Source organism: Callorhinus ursinus, unplaced genomic scaffold, assembly GCF_003265705.2.
Source record: "Callorhinus ursinus isolate GAN/ISIS: 27379988/994484 unplaced genomic scaffold, GSC_fseal_2.0 scaffold3, whole genome shotgun sequence".
In the NCBI taxonomy this organism is placed as follows: Eukaryota; Metazoa; Chordata; class Mammalia; order Carnivora; family Otariidae; genus Callorhinus; species Callorhinus ursinus.
This window is the reverse complement of record NW_027397065.1, coordinates 75,804,205-75,825,096: the sequence shown is the minus strand read 5'-3', so window position 1 is coordinate 75,825,096 and position 20,892 is coordinate 75,804,205. Positions and strand designations below refer to the sequence as shown.

Below are 20,892 nucleotides of genomic sequence, written 5' to 3'. Positions count from 1 at the left end.
AATATTCATTTTTTTGCCCAATAGTATGAAAATGCTAAATTGAAATGTGCTAATGAGAAATAGAAATGGTGTCTATTCTGTGTAAGGAATGCAATAAATTGCATCTTGATTCTAAATACAGGTTAACTGACATGTTTTTCTAAAATCTCCCATTATAACCACATTAAAGAAGAAATCATTCTCAGGGTTCACTCGTTTTCCACTAAGAATAACAGGATTCCCAAGAAACTTTCAAAGAGATAATAGTTCCACTTTGACTTTGACTTTAAAAGGAAAAAAAGTAAGGGATAAAAAAAATTTAGAAAAAAATGCAAACAGCTCTCACAGATGCTGGAACCTCAATTTTGACTGCTTTTAGCAAATATATATTATTGGATGCCTGAGAGCAATAAATCGATTTCAAGCTATTGCAGTTTTAAAGGTCAAAGTTATTTTTTTAAAGGAATTCAGGATTATAAAAGCAGATGCTTAATTTGACATTGAGTCCTTAAGTGATGAATAAATCTCTCAAAGTTTAATTACTTTTTGGAAGAAACTGAATTTCTTTGTTATTAAATTTTCCTAATAATTCATAGAATCCATAGAACTGTGTGTGTATATGTATGTGTAGCACATTTTCCTAAAACTGACATGAATATTATAGATTGTATAGTTGCATTATTTCCAAAATCTAAAAAAAAAGTTTGTTTACTGATCTCCTTCACTACTTTAAATAACTTTCTCGCTCTCTCTCTCTCTCTCTCTCTCTCTATATATATATATATATATATCCTTGGTTTTTGATTAAGATAAGCTATATACAGAATTTCTGAGACGAATCAGGGTCCAATCATGCTTCACTGTATTATTTTATTTTATTTTTTTTTTAAGATTTTATTTATTTATTTGACAGAGAGAGACACAGCGAGAGAGGGAACACAAGCAGGGGGAGTGGGAGAGGGAGAAGCAGGTTTCCCGCGGAGCAGGGAGCCTGATGCGGAGGGCTCGATCCCAGGACCCTGGGATCATGACCTGAGCCGAAGGCAGACGCTTAACGACTGAGCCACCCAGGCGCCCCTTCATTGTATTATTTTAGATCATAAAACTTGTGCATATTTGATACAGAATTGAATCCACATCAAGCCTTAATTCTCAGTTATGGTTGAAGTTCAAAATATGGTGTGGTAGGCAGGCAGGATTCTACCATATTATCCAAGGCTTCTCTCCCATTAGGGTACATTCCCTGAATATTCCCCAGGACTGTGAAGACTATGAATTTAATTCTTACAGTTATATTATGTTGGGTGGGCCAGACCTAATCACATGAGATCTTTAAAAGTTTAAAAGCTCCCCCCAACCCCAGGGGTAGAAAGAGGAAGTTAGAGACACATGCTCCAGCTGGCTTAGAAGAAAGCAGTCATATTTAGATTTGTTGATACAGAGGGGCAACCTTTAGGAGCTGAGGGCAGTCCCACATCACCGCTAGTAGTATAAAGACCTCAGGTCTATAGCAAGGAAATAAATTCTGCGAACAGTCTGAATGAGCTTGAAAGCTGATTTTCTCCCCCTCAAGAAAGAGCCTGACACCCAGCTGACACCTTGGTTTCAATCTTGTGAGGCCTTGAACACAGACCCCCATTATTCTGTGCCAAATTTCTGCCTGCACAACTGTGAGTCTTAAGCTGCTCCATTTGTGGGAATTTGTTGTGCAGCAATGGAAAACTAGTACTCATAAGTAATTAGAGAAATCTAATGTTATTGTTAATTCATTTTTTTAAATCATGACTTTTGATTAAAAAGAAATTTTGATTTCTTGGTTATATGCCTCTACTGACACCAATTCTTTTAAGGTTCCTGAATCCAATGCATGGAGTAGTGTTACCCCACATGCGAGACCAAGCGATTCTCAAATGGCAAAAAGATGTCTAAGAATTCAACTCAATTCTGACAATACCTGCCTAGAGATCACATCAGATTCCACAGGTTAAGGGCTCAGTCCTACAAGACTACCTCCCTACCCTCACCTCAAACTCCAGTTGCCAGCCCCAGGTGTTCCTACACCTGTGCTTCTGACTGATCAGCTATAGATTGGAGCTTCCAACAGCCTACTCCTTAGGTTCTTTTAATTTGCTAGAGTGGTTCAGAGAACTCAGGGAAACATTTACTTATATTTACCAGTTTATTAAGTAATATGATAAAGGATATGAATCAAGAGCCAGATGAAGAGATACATTGAGGAGGTATGGCTTACATGCTCTCTCCAGGGTGCCATTCTCCCCAGTCTCCATGTGTTCATCAACCCAGAAACTCTCTGAACCCAGTTTTTTAGGGTTATTATGGAGCCATCATGGCATAGTCATGATTGACTAAGTCACTGGCCATTGACTGATTCAGTCTCCAACCCCTATCCCCTTCCTTGAGGTCAGGGGGTAGGTTTGAAATTTCCAACCCTCTAATCAACTGGTTGGTCCTCCCTGCAACTAGCCCGTGTCCTTTGGTGGGATCCAAAAGTCACCTTCATTAATAACGAGACACTCATATCATCTTTATGACTCTCGAGCATTTTTAGGAACTGTGGATAAGGAACAAATATATCTGAGAAATATATATTTCATCATCTGATTACCAAATACATATTTCTTATAAATCATTATGTCACAGTGCCTCAATCTTCTGATACATTATTTAATTTGTTTGCTTGTTTCATTTTTTCCTGCGTGTATCCCTAACTCTACCATTTCTAGTAAATACATCTGCTCCTTTCTCTCTATAAAAGATCCCATACAAATTCACCCTTTGAATCTAGTAATAATTTTAATCACTTCACATTGTCCCTTTGACCATACTATGGGCAGAGATTGCAGGTCTCGCCAATGTTATTATCTGCCTTTCCAGTCAAAGAAGTAGCTGACAACTTCGATAGTTTCCACCTCACCCTGTGCCCTGGACAACATAAAGGAGGTGTCTTGAAAATAGGAGAAAATTAAGTCCACATACAAAAGGAGAATGAGAGAAATAAAAGAAGGAGAGAGGGAGTCTTTCTGACAACATCACATCAATTCGTGAAATCATTTGGACTTTTCCTCATAGAATGAACTCATAAATCTCCTACTCTGAATTTGCTTTTGTCAGTCAAAAAAAGAAACACACACACAAAAAAAAAGAAAGAAAGAAAGGTAGGGAATCTGTCCTTCTACATCTAAAGTCATTTAAAAAAAAAAAGTGCAAGGGCGCCTGGGTGGTTCAGTTGTTAAGCATCTGCCTTAGGCTCAGGTCCTGGGATCGAGCCCCGCATCGGGCTCCCTGCTCGGCGGGAAGCCTGCTTCTCCATCTCCCACTCCCTCTGCTTGTGTTCCCTCTCCCGTCTCTCTCGGTCAAAAATAAAATAAAATAAAATCTTTAAAAAAAAGTGCAGCGGATTTTACTATTGCTACCTCTTCACCTTCTGTGCAATTTGAAACAACTCTGCTTCTTATATTTGGTCAAAGTGAAATATCTGCCAATCTGAATCTGGGAATAAGGGAAACCTGAGCAATTGATCTCTGTATGCTGAGCTCAGGATCCAGGGCAGAGCTTTCATCCAGTAAACTGTTGTGGGAAGTCAGATGAGTTGTGTTGTCTCATTCTGTACAGACATTTACATTGTGTCAAAGGTCTCTGCTCCTGCCATTCAAATAATGAAAGTTAATTAAACTTTAATCAAATGCATAGACTCATTCATTGTATAGCATTCCATACCAGTATTCTCTAAGCCAGGCATTCTAAGGATTTATCCTTAACATAGAATTTCTTACAATGAACACTTAGCAGCTACTCATTAAGCAAGATATAGAAAGAAGGAAACAGGGACATGTTTCGCAGTAACTTCCCAGGCCTCTTCCCCAACTCAGAATCACGGGACACACTGGAAAAGTAGCAATCCACACAGTGCTTTTGAAATTCTCTGCTTGAACCTTATGGTACCACAATTTAACTGCTGCCTAAGCCCAATCCCCTACCTTTTTGGGGGGAAACACTTTGGGCTGAGCATAATTTTCCTTTAATTCCAAGTTTTGATTCCTCTCACATAAAAAAAACACACACACGCAAATAATGTATCTTAGTTTAAAACAGGCTGCATTTATTGCCTTATAAAATGTTGAGTACTTTTGCTTCTATGATCCCTCTATGCTTGCAGAAATAACAAGGTTTCCACTCATTTAATATCTTGAAGTCTTCTCTGAGAAGTTGGCATATCATTTGTTGGTTTTGAGTACACATTTGCTGCTAATGATGCTTGAAATTTATTGGCTCTGTTCATAGGAAGGAGAATAATAAGGCATTTGAACAGTCAGCTCAGATATATATCAGTTCACATATAAAAAAAGAAAAAAGAAAAAAAGAAAGGAAAGGAAAAAGCTGCCTACCTAAGGTTTAATCTGTATCTTTTGTGTCTAGAACAATTTCTTTTTTTTAATTTTTTAAAAAATATTTTTATTTATTTGACAGAGAGAGAGAGAGAGAGCACAAGTAGGCAGAGCGGCAGACAGAGGGAGAGGGAGAAGCAGGCTACCCGCTGAGCAGGGAGCCCGATGTGGGACTCAGTCCCAGGACCCTGGGATCATGACCTGAGCCAAAGGCAGCCGCTTAACCGACTGAGCCACTCAGGCACCCCTCCTAGAACAATTTCTACCACAACTCTTGAACTGGTCAGACCATTGCATAAATCCTTAACTGAAGATAATGATCACTCTATCTGCCCATTATGTTGCTCATAGGCAAGAATTAAGCCAAAATATACTTGGGATCAGATATTCCAAAGACATTGTTAGTGTATTTTGCATGGGTAGGGAGGAGATTTAAAAAGAAAAGAAAAAATGGTCTTCATGCATGGCTTCTGTCATGGCATCAAATCAGGCCTTTGAAACTGGAAAGTACCTTAGAGAACATTGTTTTAATTATTTCATTCCACAATTGAGGAAACTGAGAATCAGAAAGGCTAAGTGATTTCCTCAATATCATAGAGCTAATTAATTATAGAAATCAGAATAGAAGCCGGGTTATCCAACTTTCTGCCCAGAGTTCTTTCCACTATGTACAGTGAAAATATCTGCTGCTATTTTCAGGCGAGTTGGCTCCTGAAAGGTGCCTTATAATGTTTAATAAATCAAAATATTTTGTGTTTATAAACTTTAAAACATTTAAAAGTAAAAAAAAAAAACAAAAAAACCCACAAACCTTAGTTTTCTGATGGTTTCAGATAAGATAAAACCCATCAACTATTTCATCAAGATTTCATACATAAATGTGTTTCGGCATTTATAGGAGGGAAAATCAGTAGCACTAAAAAGCATCAGGGATGGAGAATATAGATTGATGCCAGGATTAGAAAGGACTCCATCAATTTCAAGCTCCATTAGCAACACCGGGAAAATAACATAGAGTGAAAAGTAGTAGACATGAGTTTATTATCAGACTTGGGTATGTGTGTTGAGAATATAAGTAAAATGAAATGGGATCATTTGTTTATTAATAATTGTACTAATATTATTTGAATAATTTGTACAAATGTACTAATTATTTTTATAAGGATTATCTTCTTTGACATCATTAATAACCTTTTCCTCCTTAGCATTGAGAATGAGGAGCCTGGGGCTTGGAATATCGAAATACTTGTCTAGTGTATTGTTGCTCAAAAGTTGAGACCATGGAAACAAAACTCAGGTGTCCTGACTTAGTCTAAATAATACAGTTCCTTTTTTATTTTAGTTTTAATTTCACTGTAAACTAGTTTGTATATTTTTCAATAAAGAAAAGGGAACTTTCCCTTGAACATTTAACCCTACTTAAAAGGCCCCAAACCCACAGTCATGAAGAGGCTGTACTGGTGAATAATTTCTGTACTTCACATCTTTTATCACACATTATATATTGTGGAATATAAAATTTTATGAAATTATAGTTACATGCTTGAAATGGATTTTAAATCTTTTCATTTTCTATGTCACAAGTGAGAGTTATAAACCTGAAAAATTAAAGCTGCAATATAATTTATCTTGCCCATAAATAGTCTCTATACATTATACAGTTTTGAAGTAAACAATGATAGATAAGACTAAAAGTGATATTTCTCCATGGGAAACTATGTGATAAAGTACTAGAAAAGCCATGATATAACTGGAATTATGTCACTTGAATATAAAAAAGATTCTCAGCTCCCTACTTTTACACACAATAAATACTTGTGTATAGTTGGTTCATTGAGTACAATTTTCTTTTTTATAGGGACACAAGTCTTTCTCTTTCTCTCAATAGATATCAAAATGTCAAATAACACATGTACTTTTTAAAAAAGATTTTATTGATTTATTTGAGAGAGAGAGAGTGAGAGAGAGCATGAGAGTGGACTGAGGGACAGAGGGAGAAGCAGACTCCCCACTGAGCGGGAACCCGATGTGGGACTCGATCCTGGGACTCCAGGATCATGACCTGAGCCGAAGGCAGCCGCTTAACCGACTAAGACACTCAGGTGCCCAACACGTGTACTTTTAATAGTCATTTCTCATATTTTTCAAGATTTTATTTATTTATTTGAGACAGAAAGAGAGAGAGAGAGAGAGAGAGAGAGAGCGCGAGCATGGGGGGGAGGGGCAGACGGAAAGGGAGAAGCAGACTCCTGGCTGAGCTAGGTTCCTCTAGCTATTTCTCTTTATATTGCAAATAGGTAAACCAATATAAATTCTCGAGCTAATAGGTTATAAATAAGTAATGTACCTGATTATATATGAATACTTATAAAATCTACAATTATCTCACACATCGTGATAATGTTTTCAATTTGGGGATAAAAATTTTAAAAGTTATTACATGATACAAGTGATTTGAAGGCTGTGGATATGTTTCCTTAACAGGAAAACATCCTATAAAAGTAAGTTTTAAAAAAGACTGTTCCTGGACGCCTGGGTGACTCCGTTGATTAAGCATCTGCCTTCCACTCAGGTCATGATCTCAGGGTCCTGGGATTGACTCCCACATTGGGTTTTCTGCTCAGCGGGGAGTCTACTTCTCCCTCTACCTTTTCCTCTGTGCTCCCCTCCTCCCTCCCTCTCTCTCAAATAAATGAAATCTTAAAACATAAAATTAAAAAAAATTAAAAAGACTGTTCTTGCTTTGAACTCTCTTGGTCATGTAGATTGAAGTTATAAAACCTAGGTGTGAAGGAGAAAAGAACTTCAATATTAGGGTGAAAATTGTTTTTTATTCTTACTTTCTCATCACTGTCCTGTATAACTGTTAATTTTCCTCCTTCCTAACCCTGTCTATTTAATTAGAATAAGCACTACCTATACACACAGCAAAAAAAAAACAAAAAAACAAAAAAACAATGATAACATTTAGTCATGTAACAACAACAACAGTCAATACGGGGAAAAGGGGCAAAACTAGAATGTTCCTTCTTTATGAAATCTGAAAGTTTAAGCTTTAAAATTATACACACACACACACACACACACACACACACCCAATGACAATGCGATTTTAGTTCCCCACCATAAATCATGTTTGGTTTTTATTATTAGCACCAATATGAATTTTCTCTTTCATATTATATTCCAAGTCAAATTTATATAGTCCAGAGGACTCAAATAATTTCCTGCTTGAAATAAGACCTAAAAATTTTATGACATAATTGTAACATCAAGTCACATTAAATACAAAAACATTTTTTTCTCCAAAATTTGGGAAAATCAGCCTACTTATTTGGAATTGTCTGAGTAAAATCTCATTGATATTAAGTCTTTACAAAATATTGCCAGGCCAGCATTTCAAGAAGAATAATAGTAAATAGTTTCTTACATAAAAAAAGAAAGAAAATTGGGGCACCTGGGTTGCTCAGTCAGTTAAGCGCCCGACTCTTGATTTTAGCTCAGGTCATGGTCTCAGGGTCCTGGGATCGAGCCCCATGTTGGGCTCTGCACTCAGCGGGGAGTCTGCTTGTCATTCTGTCTCTCCCTTTCTATCTGTCCTTCCCCCTGCTTGGGCATTCTCTTTCTCTCTCTCTCTCTCTCAAATAAATAAATAAATCTTTAAAAAATTAAACATATAGAGACAATCTATTCTTTTGTGTTATTGGAGTGAACGTCTCTGGTGAACCACAGTTGGACTCCTGAGAAGTTAATTCACCCTTTACTACATTACCCAGCACAATATTCTCACAGGAAGTCAAAAGGTTTCTTCCTTCAAAATAGGACATAAAGAAAGAAAAAATATTATATTCACTGTATTTTATACATATCTAAAACATTATTTTAAAACATCACATATACTAAATTAAATACTTAAACAATCTTAAAAGGGATCTTAACAGACCTCTAGTTCCATTCACCGTACTTTGAAGTGCTTCTCCCATTTACAATTTTCAACAGGACTCTTGCAGGGATTCCTTTATTAAAACAATAGTAGCTATTGATTTCTTTCTTTCTTTTTTAACAAACTAACTTTTATTTATTATGCTTTCTTAGCTGAGACTCACCCGTTCTTTTTCAGGTATCAATTAATGCAGACCTATTGTTCCACCATGAGAAAGTCAGTGTTCAATAATCTCTAGATGCTTTTTTTTCACATACTTTTATCCTGGTCTTATAAATGAAGCATGGATATTTAACAGGCAAACTTGAGGCAGTTTTCTCTAACAGTCCCATTGCATCTAATATTATTTGTTTCAAAACATGAGTCTAAGAGCAAATAAAAATTGACTTTTTTTTTCCGGCTCAGAATACAAACCCATTGAACTATCCCTTCAGGTTTGATGATCCATCAGTTAACACTACACTATTTTCACAAGAAATGTGATTTGATCTGAAAGGAACTGCAGCAGCCTGAAACATATATTCTCAGAACATGTCTCCAAGAGCACTGTAGCCATTAAATGACTTCTATAATGTCTGTGATAAATCTTACTATTAGTGAACAATATCAGTTAAAGGCATCTCTTTGGAACTGCTAGTCTAGACCAAAGGTGCCCACCTGCTGTAGGATTTTCCAGTCATAAATGTGGCTAGGTCCATCTATCAAGGTTTTTTTTTGTTTTTGTTTTTTTGTTTTTAAAGCAGTGGACTCAGCAATAGTGTAAGGCTTCCTTTTAAATTTATTTTTAATTTACTTGTTGTTTTTATGTAGATAGAATATAGAATATCATTTAAAAGCACAGACTTTGGAGTTAAACTGCCTGAGTTTGGTGTTATGACCTTAAACAACATTGTTAACTTCTTTTGTGTAAAATGAGAATAAAAATGACAACTATGGTGATTAAATAAAATAGCAGAAGTAAGGAGTGGAGTGCAGTGTAAAAATTAAGCACTATTAAGCATTAGCTATTATTTCCTTCTAACCACTCAGGTCTCCATTGTTATCTGAGCTGATCTGCTCTTTTGCTATTATAACCAAGGCTTGGTCATGGTTAAACTCTTGCCTTCTGTTTCTTCTTATGCTTAATGTTCTTCTGTTCTTTTATGCTCATATTTGATAACCCAAATGATTTTTTGCAGACAAAACAAATGTGTAAGTCTCAAAGAGAGCCTGAGGACTAGACACGGGTGGGCACTTCACCCAGTTAACTTAGACCAAAAAGCAAGGAGCCAATTCTTGATTCTTGCTGTAACAACTCAGAATCGGTTTATCACCATGACCGTTTCTAAGTGTAAGGTGACATAATTATTGCTGATTCAATCTTCAGTCACAATGTGCTTGTTATTATTGGCTGGAAATATTGCAGCAACCAGGAGGACTCTTGCATCCCTGCCACGTAGAAGAAGCAAAGATAATCACATTTACTCTTTAAGTGATGGCCAGAACTATGCAAAAATGTTTCTCCTGCCATACCTCGAAACACAGTCAATGTGCAATTCATTTTACTATATTCTTCAGCTATAAAAGTACATTTACACTCTACTGAATATCTATTCAGCTTAAAACAAAGCCTGCCGTAGATCTTAAAATCAACAGATTGTTAACTCAGAATTGTATACTTACATTACTAGAAAAAAGACGTCAAAATTTCATTGACACTCAGTTTTCTTTCTCCTGAATATCTTACTCAGTCATTGAAAATCATTATTGATTACATGCATTTTGAGAAAAATGAAAAGTCATCTAAAAATTTTGTATCTACTGCATTCAAAATAATGTGCTCACTCTAAAATTCCTCCCATCTTATAAGTTAGAAAAGAAACACCAAGAGATGTTCAATAACTTGCCCAATCCTATGTGGCTACAAGATTGGGAGTACAAATGCAGGTGTAAATGACTCCACACTTTCCACTTTCCACCTTTAATCATTGCAGCATTCAGTCCATGATTACTCAGTAAGTATTTCAGTAAATGACTAAATCATAAAAGACGGTGAAATATGCTATCTTTAATGCCCCTGAAGCTGCATGAAATGATCCTTTTAGCAATCTCTTTAATGGTATCTTAGCCTTTTGGGATCTGATTGCAAAGTTGATAATGAGTACGACAGTCACTGCTAGTGGTCTATCCAATATCCATCTCCTTTCTCCTTATTAATAGAATCCTTCCATATTAATAGAACCTATGATCAGTGGGTTGTGTCTTGGCTAGCAGTTTTCCTATTTAAAATGCCCACCTCCAATAACTTGGGAGGCAGGGTAGATATGGGATTCCAAACTTGAACACAATGTTTGGGGTTTTTAGGAAAACCGTTTTAAATGGACAGACTCATCGGTATGTACTTATACTGTTTTTCTTGCATCCTTCCTACTTTTTTTTTCTTCACCTTTTCCATATCTTGCCAACACAAAGACTAGGCCCACAGAAGCTATTTTCTGAGCATGGAGAAGAAAGCAGAAAGCTTACGATGAAGAACTGGGGAATCAAAAGGCCATTTTGATGCTATCTTGCAATTGCTACACCAGACCAAAGATGTCCAATTCTGGGCTTCTTTTTACATAAGAAAAATAAATCTCTACTTATTTAAGAGATTATAATTGGATTTCTAATCCATGTATTCTGATTTAGCAGATATTTTCCTTCATGCAACAGTATTTATGTTTGTAAAGATTGAAGAATCACATCTATGTAAATCATATTCTTAAACTGATTTAATTTGCTCTATAAAATCTTAAACTGATTTAATTTACAGTATAAAATATTCAATTGATAAATAGAGCATGAAAAAGAAACATTTTTGATTGAGCCATTCTTTGTTGTATTTTTTCCTAAATAAATACCTTATGTAAAGAAAACATTATCATGAACTCTCTAATAAATAATGAAACAACCAGCTTGTAAAGAATTTTAAAAGGCAAGAAAATTTAAAAGGAACCGTCTGCATTTAAAACACAGGGCTACCCTCTTTGTTGCAAATCAGATAAGACTCAAAACTTGTGTTTTAATAATACCATTTTCATTGTTTAACTATATTTTCTAACAAAATATAAGATATATTTTTAACATGTATTTTAAATATAAGATAATTAGTTCTTTATTGGCTTTATTCTGCATATCCATTCTGCTATAGAGTTAAAATCCAATCAAACCAATTACCAATTATCTATTTTTAAGTTGTATGTTTGAGTATCTGTAACTAATGTGTTTGAGCAAAAGTAGTATTTTAGGAAAGTGCAAATATGAAGATTCTTTTAATACATGATATTATATAAAATTTGGCCATAACCTTTCACAAGTTTTCATTAGCGAGGTGACACATCATGAAATAAAATATTTCATTAGCCTGAAGAGACAAAATTCAGTGTGCACAGTAATACTGAAAATAATCAATGTAATGAATATTTTTATAAGCTCAGATTTCCTGACTAAAGTATGGTTCTCTGACAATGGTCTCAAAATAGATATAAATAGAAGCACTTGCTTATTGAGTGTTCTAAGAAAAAGTTTGGAATGCATTTATAACTTATGGATATTGGCCTAATTGGCTTTGTTTTGAACATTATAAATTGTACTTTCAAAAGTAAGGTAGTTGAAGAAAAGTATTTAAACAAAAATGAGCTTTTGATTTAGTGTATATATGCCTAAAAAGTGAATATTTTTCATTTGAATGATATCTGTGTGGTTACTATACATGAGGGTTAAAAGACCTTATTGCCAGTCAGAAAATGGAATTTGTTCTTATAAATTTATGAATAACCTTTGCCTTATATAATATATAACATTTTCAGGGTGATACATGTATATTAAATGTGTATTAAAAGAACTGTAATCTTCACATTTTCTTCAAGTATTCATGTGAATAATATTTGAATTAGGGAGAGAATCAGAGGTGTATTTAACTGGAATTAGTAAGTGCAGTCAGCTTTCATTGTTAATTAAAATGTCATTATTTTTCTTGCACTGCTGTCCCATTATCAAAGTAACTGAATTTTTTTTTTTTTAAGAGAGACCGGAGCAGAGTGGGGGGTGGGGGGCAGGGAGCAGCAGAGGGAGAAAATCCCAAGCAAGCTCGATGCCCAGTATGGAGCCCTATGCAGGGTTCAGTCTCACGACCCCGAGATCATGAACCAAGCGAAAATCAAGAGTCAGACACTTAAACAACTGAGCCACCCAGGCACCCCAAAGTAATTGAAACAATCTTAAAAGCCAATTATTAACATTCAAAGTAAATACTCCATTTATAGATCCAGCAAACTAGAAGCTAACAATTTCATTCAATCGTGGGTCTATTACATAAGGAAAACTAAGGAGAAAATGTCAGAATAAACATTATTGGGAATCAAGTTTTGAAATGGCTTCAGTTGCATTCACAGTGGGTCATCCTTCTGAACCCTTCAGGAAAGAATCGTTTCATTGAATAATCTCAACGTTGCATTGACAGGGCTCACAAAGTGGGTAATTGACATATACTTCAATAAGGTAAACTATTTTACTACAACATGGAAAATAAGTGTGGAGATAATAAATAAAGAAATAACTTGAATAGTAAATCATAGAATCAGGGCTTGATTTTCTAGAAAAGTATTATCCAATCAGCTCAAATTCAGAGCAGTAGATCTAGGATACAGCAACTTTAGTTCTTCTCTACCCATTCAAAGAAACACAAATTTTCCTTAGCTGCACAAGGTACATGAGAATATACTTTATTTTACTTCTAATAAAAGAGTTTACCCTTACAGAATTCTGTAGATCAGTTTGATTTTATTCTTAACAAGTGTTGTGTTTGTGTATTTCAATATAAGTAACACATTATCATAGTTACCTCTTCTCTCTTTTGGTTAATATTTACTCAGAACAAAATTAAGAACAATGAGTTCACTGCCATATTGATTTGCCTTTGGTTTATGGTCCTGAAAGGTGGGTTTCCTAATCAAAATATTATGAGCAATCTTACATTACCTGGTAAATCATCTTCATCCAATACTGTGTTCTGTTAGAAGCTCTGCCCAGTTCTTCTAGTGCAGTCTCATGTCTTTGCTGTGTTTGTCTCTATTGACTACACATCATTATTATCCTCCACTTTTCATACACAAGACATTCTCATCACTGGACTGTGAGTTTCCTAAAGCTTCTTCAAGAAAATATTTCCTAACACTTATCTTAATTCTTTATACATAATAGATAAATAAATGTTTTCTTTGTTTCTGAGTAAATGAATGAATGAATGGCCAGTAGGCGAGGAAAAAAAAAGAAAAAGATTTACTCTTACTCTAAACCAAATTCCAGAAGTATATTTAGTTTCCTTTTAAAATAAAATAAAGACTCAGGTTCTAGTAAGACATTTTTGGTTCAGAATTATCTCTTTGTTTCTCCTCTTTTTCCCAGAACCTCGAAGAGTAATTTAGCTCTAGAAATCCCAATGATTCACTAAGAAAAACCAGGAGAGTCCAATGCTGAAAAAACCCTCAAATTCCAGATCCTGATGCAACATATTGATCTTTGCATCAGTGAATGAAGACTACCAACATCCTCATCAAATTTCCAGCCAGTCCCTTTTCCCCTCCTTTCTTCCACCTATTCTTTTCTTCCCTATGTTTAATATCAAACTGAGAACATATGGTCCTGCATTTTCATAAGACATCTGTCAAAAGTTAATCCTTCTGTCACTGTTTTTGTGGTAACTGTCAAAACCAATTGTGAAGCCAACTCTCTGTGGGTACAATCCACAGACAGAACACTACTGGAGAAAGTGAGGGACTGTGCATATCATTGGCAGTATAAACGGCTCCTATTTCACTTAGTAAAAGCTGAATCTTTGCAATGACCTTCAATTCCCTCTGTTATCTGACCCTCACAGCCCATCCCCACTTTTCCATTACCCTGAGCTCCTATGACTCTCTCCTTGCTCCCAGGATTCCAATCATACTACCCTGCACTTCAAGGAACTTGCATTGGCTATTCCCTTGCCTAGAGTGCTGTTCCCAGATACCCACATGGCCAATTCTCACTTGCTCCAGGCGATATCCTCGCTCAAATATCACAAAAATTTTAAGTATATTTGCCAATCTTATGTTCATGTATACCACATTCTCAGTTTGAATTCCTGATCTAACTCTGGCCTACTTGTTCTTCTTAAATAACATTGTTCCTTTCCAACATAGTGTGTTAACAGTTTTTACAGTGCTGACATGGTACTCATTGTTTCTTTGTCACTCTGCTAGACCTGAATTTCAAAGAGAACAGAAGATTTTGTCTGTTTTTATACCCAAATGTGCCTCAAACCCAGAACAGCACCTTGCTCACTGGGATTATTTAATACTTTTTGAAGTAATAAATAAATTTATGATTCCCTACTCCAAGTATTTTTTTTGTAAATAACCTAAAATTGTGCATCTACTCAACTTGTTCTCCCACTCTCTGTCATGGTTATTTTAAAACCTATTCAGCTCACTTAGAACATCTGGTCCCTTCCCTTCATCTGAGTACATTTGTAAGGTTATCTATGTGCTCAGACTGGTTTAATCCAATGGAAACGTTTGCAGCCCTCTTTATACTAGCCTTTGATGCTGTTTACCATTTTCTCCTTGAAATAGTCTTTCTTTGGCTTCTGACCTGAGTTTCCTTCTACCTGTCTGACGCCCTCATCAGTTCCATTTGCAGGCTTTCCTCCTTTCCCACCTACCTGATAACTCATGTCAGTGTTTTCACCCACCTTTTCTTCTTAATAGAAATGCTTTCTCAGGATGTCATTCATTTTCACAGCTTCAATCCTTATTAACACACTTAAATAACCCTCTATCGCAGCTTCTGCTTTTATGTTCCAGCCTGTTGAACATAAATATTACTCATAATTTAAATGTGACAACACTGGGGTACTGAATCACATGTCTCAAGGCTTTAGTAAGTTGACCTATGGATGTAATATTTACAAACTAAGGAATGAAATCTTGGGCTTTGAGTCAGATTTTGGTTTGGGGCTCTATCCTTTATTACCTTCATTAGCTTTCTTATCTTTTCTATTTCTCAATGTCCTCATCTGTATAATGTGATCACTAACAGTAACTAGCATATAGGGTTATTAAAATAGATAATGCATACAAAGGGCTTGCACAGTAACAAGTTTGCATTAATCTCTCAGTAAAGGGTCTCTGTTATTATTACTGACATTAGTATCATTATCTGTTGTATTCTCTTGCATTATTTAATATTGGAAAAATTGGTCTATGAATCATAAACTCATTTAGAGAATAGAAACAGCTTCAACAACTTGTTGCATTCAAATTCATGGAATTTAGTATTTTAGAAAAATTTCTATTCTTAGATCGAATAGGAAAAATCTAATGAGATGAAGTATATAGAGATAAATAAGAAAACCAATAAGGGTAATAAAAGGCAAAGCCTGGGTTCAGTCTTCTCATGCATTAATATAAAATGAAGATGATACACACTGACCACAAAGTAGTAATGGTTTCCTCTACCATTCCTACTTTGGAAAAATGAGACATTTTAGTGTTTGCACCAACTGGTATGCAAAATCTAGAGATGAGAAAACAATCTTTTCTGAATCATAAATACTTTGTTTTCTCTTAATTGTACTGTTGCATGGTAGGTTGAGAATCTTTAAAGGACATCTTTATAGAGCTACTCGTTGAAAATACTGAGGACTAACCGGGCAGCTGGGATAAGATAACTGGTGAATTAGAAATTCTTCTTCTATTTCTTTCATTTATACGAGATCACACCGTTGCCAGACTGTAGAGAAAGTGTGGGCTGGTTTCCAACAACTGTTGGACATATCGGGATGTCACACTGTGGCTCTCCTAGATTTTTATCATTGTTAAATTTTTTAATTTATGTTCAATTGCCGAGAAAATGTGTGTGTGTGTGTGTGTGTGTGTGTGTGTGTGTGTGTGGTGAGAGATAAAAAGAGACAGAGAGAGAAAGAGAGGCAGGAAGGGACAGAATAGTAAAATAGCAGCCAATATGGAATTTGTATTCACTCAAAGGCAAGCCCCATGAAGGCCGGGGATTTTCTGTTTCCTTCACTGCTGTGTTCCCAACATTGCTGTGTTCCCACAGTTCCCTGGCATGTTATGCGCATGCAACATATACTGTGGAATATGTGGTAGAAATGATAACGGAAGGAGTTAGTTATTAAAGCACTTAGAACTCTGCCTGCCATGTAATATACAAACTCTTTAAAATGTGTTTTCAATATTAAAACTCTCGAGTTTCATAACCACTGCTGGTTCAATCACACACTGTTTTTTCTGTAAACTTTCTCATGGTGACTGGTTTGTACTTTGTGATGTTTCTGTTAGGAACTCATATCCTTAGAACTTTATCAGAGAATTTTTAAGGCCCGAGCTTAAGCAACATTCAACAGGTGATTTGGGTTTGCCTCTCCCAGGTATCTGGGATCACTTCCAACCTGAGACAAATTTTTAAGTTTTTATTTTTACTTGAATTTTAAGAGAGCCCATGAATAAGTATTCTGTGGGGAGACCTCTCTTCCCTTCTCTGCAATGGGCAATTTCTAAGACAGGCATGCTTATCTTCCATCTCTTTCTATGGGGTGGAACTTTCTTAATTTTTGAAAGTCTTACCCTTATTCTGGGGTACTGATCTCAACTCTGACCTTGCTGGGACGCTGGAGCCAATGTCTTTGTCTTCTATCTCATGCCTGTGTGTAGCCCATTAAGTCAAATTCTAGACTAAATGGGTATGACAGCCATAAAAGTGCACGAGTCTGGTCTCCTTCAATGGAGTCTGATGCAGGGAGCTGAGCTGACTGATTGATCCTGCACTTGCTCTCTTGATGACACACCAGGTAGGCCATACTTCCCCCAGGCTGTTTCCAGATAAAAACTAAGCAAGACAGAACTACTAGTGCCAAAATTAAAACAAAAACACAAACAAAAAAGAAACAAAAAAAACTACAACTTCTAGGGCCAGACCCTTCTTGCAGAATGCAGGCTCCTAGGACTTTGGCTCAACTCCCCATCCATCTAAACAATGATCCTTTTTTTTTAGAACTGTGTTGTCATATAAGGATCTTCCTACACATTCTTCTTCCTTCACAGCTGTCAGAACGGCTCCATACTCCAGAGGCTCTCCCTCTCTTCTCTGGCACCTTCTGCTTGATCTCTTATACGCCTTTCCCCCCAAAATCTCTTGCCCATGCGATCACATCTTGGTAATTAGAACAGACACAAGTGGCAAATGCAATTCTAGGACAAGAGTACTTCTCTAGAGCAATATTATTTGTTGATTCTCTTTCCAAGCATTTACCTGACAGCAACAACAACTCAACAGCATGCAGTAGAAAAGTAAGTAAGAAAAATATCTTATTTTTAATGCTAGGTGTTCTAGGAGGGAGGTTTTTGTTTCCTACACTGCCAGAAATGAAGGTTAACCCCATTTTTCCTTATCAATTAAAAATAATTAAGTAGTCCCTTTGGCTAAGAACATTAAATGTATTAGTGAGAAGTTTATATGCTATGTTCTTTTTCATCCTGAATATTTTTTTTTACATTTTTTTAAACTATTACTTTACCCTCATATTAGAGGGTGGGTCAACATTGGCCTAACATTTTCTGAAATTGAAATGATGCGTATATGTGACTGCATCTTAAGCTAATAAAATTAATTGTAAAATTTTCTCTTCCTTTCACCCTTTTCCATGCCAGTTTTCACATAAACATCAAGATCTTTTTCTCCTTTTTCCTCTGACCATAAGAAGGTTGGACTAAATATTGACGGCGATTAACCTTTTAACTATGTGTTATTCCATGAGGTTTGGATTTAACCAGGGTTGACTTAGCAAAGCTTTTATTCTGGGTGAATGCCCTACTTCGCCCAAATCATGAGTGCTCTTTGCTTCATGGAACTCTACTGCTTCTGTTCCCAGAACCAATTATATCTTAGCTAATCTCTTGCCCCTTTAATTCTCCTTGATAGTTTTAGCAATAAAATGGTGCAAACTGCTCATGCGTTATTACTCCCACTTTCTGTTTTTTCCATTCATAGATAAGATACAGTATTGTCTGTCTCCAGCTTATTACAAATTCACTATTCTCAATTGTGCCCAATAATGAAATTTCCCTTGCCTTAGGTCAGCAATACTCTCAGTCTGTTATTTATTACTTATTTCATTTAACTGTATTTCCATTATTTATTATTATTTAACTATATTCTATTATTATTTGACTTATTTAGCTGTAATTCTCTCTTAATGTACTGCCTAAAATTGTATGCATATCATTTCTTTACGTGTATATATAAATAAATGGGTGTCCATTTCCCCAAAGGAAAAATATAAAATTTTGTGTCTTTCTGCTTCAGAATTTTGGGGTCTATTACCTATTCTTTCATCTGCTAAAAGGCTTTGAGGGGCTTTTGGCTTTCCACTAGGAGGAGGTGAAAGTGTAATGGTCTTCAGTCCTCCCAGATCCAGGTTTATCTGACACCAGCTGCCTCCAGCATGCCACCTCCCATGACACTTAAGTTCAAACCAACAGGATCAAAGTCCTAAACCTGAGGTGTTCCAGTGGGGAAGTCAGTGCCGTGTCTGCCCTGGCTCCAAAAATTGGCCCTCTGGGTCTGTCTCCAAAAAAGTTTGGTGATAACATTGCTGAGGCAACTCATGATTGGAGGGGTCTGAGGGTTACAGTGACCCTGACCACACCGAACAGACAGGCCCAACTGAAGTGGTACCCTCTGCCTCTGCCCTGAGTATCAAAGCCCTCAAGGAACCGCCAAGAGACAGAAAGAAGCAGAAAAACATTAAGCACCGTGGAAATAGCACTTATCAAAAGTGACTGTCAACATTGCTCCACAGATGTGGCAGCAGTTTTTAGCCAGAGAAATCTCTGGAACCATTAAAGAGATCCTGGGGACTGCTTAATCTGGGGGCTGCCATGTTGTTGGCCACCACCCTTGTGACAGCATAGATGCATCAATAGTGGTGCAGTGGAATGCGCAGCTAGTTAAGAACTACAGAAAATAATATTCCAATAAAGGATCATTTGGCAACCAAAACCCAAACCAAAACCAAAACCAAAACCAAAACCAAAACAAAAACAAAACACCACCACCACCAACACAAAACCCCAAAAAACAAAATAGCCTTTGAGGGAACGTTTACTATTGAGGAATTTTTGAAGCTTCCGTATGAGCAGAGGTGAAGTGACCTTCAATTCACAAATGTGTACTTACCAGGTCCTGGATTATCTTTTAAATATATGATTTACAATTAACTCACAATAAAGACTCGCTGAACTTTAATTCCTTTTCAGGGGGAAATAACCACAAGTATGCTTCTATTCAGTACATACCGGAAAGGTCAGTGAAGATATACAGCATTTAAGAAGGATTTCCGGAAAAACAGCAGGGCCACCATTTCCTCTGGATATTGGAAATTCTTCTTTAGATTAAGCTAGACCAGCCTATAGCATTAATCCTCTAACACATAAAATCGAGATCTTATAGAAATGCTTTTGCAAAATGCCTTTACAAAGACCTAAAAGGAATTTATAAGAAAATGCTTTTTAAAACTTATCAGACTTTTTACTGTAAGGACTTTTTTTTTCTTAACTGTAAGGATATTTTTGGTGGTCATTTTTTTCAATACTGGGTACCTCTTCAAAAAGCTTTAATGGGAGATATTTTCTTATCTATCTAAGAGGAACAGTTTGTGTTTCTACTGAGCAAGAACAATTGTGTGTGTGTGTGTTGTGTGTGTATGTGTGTGTGTATATCAGACTTTTCTGGAAAGTCTGATCATATAACTGTGTTGTATTTTCCATATGCAGGTAAATAGGAAACTTAAAGCTTCATGTGAAGCAACTTCTAGAGAGTAATTCTTTCTGGCTTGAATTTTGTATACCAACTTAGTTCCAGATTCCATAGAATTTTTCTTACTCTAATTTTCCCTCCTTTCTGATGTCCTCCTCCAATTAATTTTATTTTATTTCATTCTGTTAAATTATATGTAATTACAAGACACTATCCCTTCCTGAAAAAATATAAAATAAACAAATATGCCAACAAAGATTAATATTCTATATACAATTTAAATCTCATTATTTCACATACTATCAAAGAGGGTGCAATATTTGCCACTTTATAAATGTTAACCATATATTTGTTTAACAAATTTAAAAAGCTAGAGTTTGGAAAACAAAACCATTTCTTCAAATATGTTTTATTTTAAAGGACTACTAGAGTTTATAGTCCTGGCTGGTTTTTATCTCAATAAAGTCAACTCTATTATCAAAGTATAGATTAATGGTTTAAAAATTAATTGCATTCAGGGGCACCTGGGTGGTTCAATAGGTTAAGTGTCTGACTCTTGGTTTCCGCTCAGGTCATGATCTTAGAGTCGTGTGATCGAGCTCCGTGTCAGGCTCCGCACTCAGCACAGAATCTGCTAAAGTTTCTCTCTCCCGCTCCCTTACCCCCTCCTCATAGCTCTCTTTCTCAAACAAATAAGTAAAGCTTTAAAAAAATTAATTGTATTCAAAA

At 36.0% G+C, this 20,892-nt stretch overlaps 1 protein-coding gene and 1 long non-coding RNA gene across 4 annotated transcripts in view; both read right to left on the bottom strand.

The window, feature by feature from the left end:
• The window catches only part of CDH12 (cadherin 12), a 370,554-nt gene that overhangs the window by 197,338 nt on the left and 152,324 nt on the right, over positions 1–20,892 (bottom strand). The gene's annotated exons all lie outside the window — the stretch shown is intronic.
• On the bottom strand, positions 4,099–19,292 carry LOC141372410 (uncharacterized). The gene is made up of 3 exons (XR_012377635.1): positions 18,904–19,292; positions 15,080–15,192; positions 4,099–4,271 (listed from the first exon to the last, which is right to left on the bottom strand). It is a non-coding gene; the product is annotated as an uncharacterized lncRNA (long non-coding RNA).